The sequence below is a fragment of the Pseudorasbora parva genome, chromosome 21 (genome assembly GCF_024679245.1).
Source record: "Pseudorasbora parva isolate DD20220531a chromosome 21, ASM2467924v1, whole genome shotgun sequence".
Lineage (NCBI taxonomy): Eukaryota > Metazoa > Chordata > Actinopteri > Cypriniformes > Gobionidae > Pseudorasbora > Pseudorasbora parva.
This window is the reverse complement of record NC_090192.1, coordinates 40,667,103-40,672,505: the sequence shown is the minus strand read 5'-3', so window position 1 is coordinate 40,672,505 and position 5,403 is coordinate 40,667,103.

Below are 5,403 nucleotides of genomic sequence, written 5' to 3'. Positions count from 1 at the left end.
TGTGTGTGTGTGTGTGTGTGTGTGTGTGTGTGTGTGTGTGTGTTAAAGGTCAGCACAATGTCTTCATCAGAGCTAGAGAGTCTCCTGAGAGGGTGAAGAGAGATACGCACACATTCGACACACACACACTCACAGAGGCGCTGGTTTGTAAGTTAATGAGATTTGAGCTGAGATTCTCTTGCTGGAGAAGAGCTGAGATTTATGCTAATGAAAGCAGACATAAGTCAGCCTCTTAAAATACACTATAATCGTTCATATTTTTGAGCTAGAAATGGTTGTTTGCCAGGATGTGTAGTGGCTCATTATAAATGCACTAATGAGATCATGAGTTTAGTGGGTGGGATATATTAGGCAGCAAGTGAACATTTCGTCCTCAGAGTTGATGTGTGTGAAGCAGGAGAAATGGGCAAGCGTAAGGATTTGAGCGAGTTTGGCCAGATTGTGACGGCTAGACGACTGGGTCAGAGCATCTCCAAAACTGCAGCTCTTGTGGGCTGTTCCCGGTCTGCAGTGGTCAGTATCTATCAAAAGTGCTCCAAGGAAGGACCAGTGGAGAACCGGCCACAGGGTCATGGGCGGCCAAGGCTCATTGATGCACGTGGGGAGCGAAGGCTGGCCCGTGGGGTCAAGCATCTGTGGGATGTGCCGAACAAACAAGTCCGCACTTACAGGACTTAAAGGATCTGCTGCTAACATCTTGGTGCCAGATAACACAGCACACCTTCAGGGGTCTAGTATCAGGGCTGTTCAGTCACAACGAGCGAGAAAGGTTGACACGGAGCCGCTAAATCTCCAGCCTCCGGAGAATCGGCGTAATAAAACAAGAATCAACATGAGCTTGGCTTTAGGAGATGGAGGAGAGAATTGAGGGATTTAAAATGTTGTAAAAGCGAACATATAAACTGTTGTATGTAGTTCTCTAACAGAGTTCACTAGAATGATCTATTGTAAAGTAAGTTATAGTGTCGTTAAATGAGACCTTTTACTCAGACATCCGAGACTAATTTCTGTTTTCACTGATGTGACACTCTTTATATTTAAGGTTAAACGTCTCCTCTGTTCTGTTTATCAGGAGCGATGCAGTGTCAGAGATTCTCATCGTCTCCAGGTTTGCAGTGAGCCGTATGAACTCAATAACGTTTCTTTTTCAGCTGCCAACAGACACTTTTATTTCACTATAGAGGCACTGAACTCCAACCTGATTTCACTTCTTCCCACTCAATAAATCAGCGCTGAGTTAAAGCCGTGGGCTTCTTTCACATCTCATTCACAGCCTCGCAATCCATCAACACTTCTCATTTATTATGACATCTTTGATGAAGTGCGAGCGTTTTATAGTCGCATGTCATGTAACAGAAAATCCATTTCAATCTGAATTGTTAACTAGCTCCTGATTTCTCTGAGGGGTTAAATATTGAGGATTTATTTATAATTAGTAAACAAGTCCCTCAGATACAAACCTTTCCGAGTAACTCAACGCTTTCATTATTCCTTATTCTTTTTATATCAGGCAGATTTGTTCATTTGAAAGGGGTTCAGTATTTATAAATGCAGGCCTACTGACACACTGTCAGATTTATTAATGATTTTCTGGGATGATAAATATCTTTGTTAATATATGTTTCCAAATTGTACGTTTTAACACATTCAGAAGGAGTTTGATTTACTAAACAACCTATTTCTATTCCAGTGGGTTGCACGGATGTCATGCCTGTCCTGTCTTGTGTGCACATGTGGGTTTTGTCATGTCTAGCATGTGCTCCTGTCATTGTCTGATCCCTCCCCCTTGTTATCTGATTAGTGTTGATTTCTCCCACCTGTTCCCTCTTGATTTCTTCCCCTTATAAGCTCCTTGTGTTTGTCAGTCTGTGTTGGATCCTTGTGTAATGTCTGCGTCTTCCGTCCTCCCCGTGATTCTGTTGGTTTAAGTTTATATTTTATTATTCTATTATGTGTTTTTCCCCCTCGTGGGTTGTTGTTTTGAGTTTTATGTTTTGTTTTGTAAATAAATCATCTTTCTCCTGCACATGAGTCCTCGCACCATTTTCACTTGTCTGTGACGTGACAACGGATAAATAAAAATGTGAAATTATTGTAGAGAAAGCAGATTATGATTGTGATCTAAAACCTGCAACTAATAATTAAAGCTGCGAGCAGCGATGGCGGGCCCAAGCCGGGGGCACCGCCACCCCGGTGGCATCAGCTTAACTGTGCACAGCAGGCCAATAGGCATTTAATATGGGAAAAAATAAATAAAGGGACTATGTCAAAGTCATTTGAATTCACCTCATTAACTGCAGCAACTGGTGCTGCTATGACCAGGAACCACAACAGTCACATCTCTGAGATCAATTACATTTTATTCATTAATTTTATGTTAGATGATGTCAAATGTCAATTTCAAAATGAGTGCAGAATACTGTCCAAATGCTGAAGTTGTATTATCCTTACACTTCTCTTAAAAATAAATTAAGCCAAATCACAGAGACCGCAACAATGATTTTAATATCAGTGTCATATCATATGCGTGCATATCATTTATAGAAGTTTATTATAAACAGCCACTTTTATAAGATCATGTGAAATTATTTTTTTAATCCATTTGAATTTTATCAATAAATTATTAGTTTAAAGAGGTGTCATACGTGATCTTTGCAAACACAGCACATGACCTTCTTTAAAGCTCATGTGATAGAAAACAATTAAAAGTATTAGGATATAATAGGTCACTTTCAATTATGTGCAAATGCATTTTTTGCAGCTCAAAATATTGTAAGTTCAGAAGACCAGTGTTATATATATATATATAATACATTTTTTAAACTTATTTTTCACAATAAAGTGATAGAAATTGCTGATATAGCCTATGATATGAAAGGGTTAAATTATGAAAAAAAAAAAAAAACAAGGCGACACACACAGAGTGAGAGAGACCCCCTCCACACACACACACACACACATAGAGTGATCCTGAGAGAGGGAGAGAGACCCCCTCCACACACACACATAGAGTGATCCTGAGAGAGGGAGAGTGAGGGGGGAGGGGGAATGACAGACACAAAATCTAAACAGTGAGAGATCATTGTTTTTATTTCACTGTCTGAAAACACTGTTTTTCAATAACAACAATAGTTTAATCTTCAAAACAGTGTTCCCTTGGACATATCCAACCTGGTTACTAAATAAGGCTACACTTCCACCTTCTGGTTATTCTATATGCCGGTAGCTCATTGGTTCTCATTTTTGTCCTTAAACAAAAGGCATTAATCTTCTCATTTTTTTAAGTTACACACACTACTTTTTTTTTTTTTAAAGACAATTAAATGGGTTTTTTCTTTTGTTAGTAATGTTTTTTTATATTTATATTTTTTATTAATAATTATTTGTATTAACACAATTATTTAACTAATTATATAAAACAATATTGTCAATGCCCTACAAATAAACTGGTTTTATACATTCATTTTTTTATTCAAACCCAGAATAATTTTTTTTATCCTTGAATGCAGGCCAGAGCACAGCATTGAGAGGTAATCTTTTTAGACAGAAGAGTGGCTCACACACACACACACACACTCACACACACACACACACACACACACACACACACACACACACACACGCACACACACACAAACACACACACACACAGTAGTAATGCTGAAGTATGCTGCAGGCAACTCTTATCAGTTAAGCCCATCCACCATCCCCCATCCACAACACACACACACCCACCCACAAACACACACACATACACACACACTCATGTCTGGTTCACTATCTTTCTGGGGACTCATAGATGTAATGGTTTTTATGCTGTACAAACCATATATTCTGTCCTCCTACACTGCTCCTGCCCCTAAACCTACCCATCACACAAAACTTTCTTCAAAAGAACTCATTCTGTCTGATTTATAAGCTTTTGTACCCATTGGGAAGTCCCAATGAGTCTGTGTGCATTCAGGTTTAAGTCCCCACCAGGTTAAAAAACCATTCACACACCCAGAGAGGCAAGGTTTTTTGCTTGAAAACTTATACAATATTGCCCTCTACTGGTCATTTAAGGGAGAGCATAAGTGTTGAAAAAACAGAAAAAAACCCCCAGAAAAACAGCCAGTGTGATATAGAGAATAACCAGCAGGTGGGAGTGTAGCCTTATTTATGAACCAGGCACGTGTGTCCCTATTTTGTGTTTTTTAGGCTTTTGCTACGGGAACACCGTTTGAGATATCCAATAACCGTTCGCATTTTAGCATCTTCTGTATATTTACTTCATGTTGTCCGAGTTTGGAGGAGATTGAATGAATCGCTTTTGAGGAGAAGGTAAAAACTCAGAGCTCGCTTTCCACTTTGTGTTATCTTCCAACCAAATTATCTGACTTCCTGTTGGTCAGAGCTAATGACAGTAAATTAGAAAGTTGTCCGGCTCGAAAAGTACTATATATATACCGAGTTTGGTGAATGTAGATAAAACTAACCCTCCTCTTTGGACAAAAGTGACACTTCCTGCTGCCAGTTGGTGGCGCTATAACTTTGACTCACAAAAGTCATATCCATGTGATCAGCCTCTTACAACGAACACACAGCTGAAGTTTCATCAAAATGAATTAATGTATGCAAAAGTTATAACACACTTCCTGTTTCCTTTTTCTCGCCATAAATTCATCTTTTCGCCACAGCCAAACCGTTTGAGATATCAAAAAGTTGCTCGCAATTTAGCATCCTCAGTGTCTTGACTTCATGCCGACCGAGTTTGGTGCTGATCGGGTGAATCGTCTAGGAGGAGTATCGCAAATTTCAGAGCATGCGTTTTCCGAACAAACCGTAATAGCACACTTCCTGTTGGGCTGACACATAACTTAGAGCACGAAAGTTGTTCGGCCCGATGAGCTCTATATGTGTACCGAGTTTCATATATATACGTGGAAGTTGGTTTGATTTATAGACCACGTTTTCAGACCCCACTTTAGGGGGCGCTGTCGAGCCCCCCTGCCACGCCCGGGTCCCAGCCTCAGCCCGGCCCTGATGGCCGCGCATTCTGATGCGTGTGCAAAGTTTCAAGAGTTTTCGAGCATGGGAAGGGCCCCAAAAATGCCCAAATAGTCGCGTAAAAAAATAATAATAAATAATAACAAATAATCCTTAGAAGAACAATAGGGCTCTTCGCCCTTTCAGGGCTTGGGCCCTAATAACGTGTTTTAGAACGGACTGATCTTCACACAGACGTGATGCATAATCAGACCGTTTAGAGGCCAACTTTATATGAGGAAGCAGAAGGAGAAAATGTCCTTTTCACACACGTGCTGATCTGTGTGTGTGTGTGTGACGGTCATGTTTCTTCATCACACACTCTCATGTCATCCGAGCGGGGAAATGACAGCATAATCTGGGATTATTGAATCC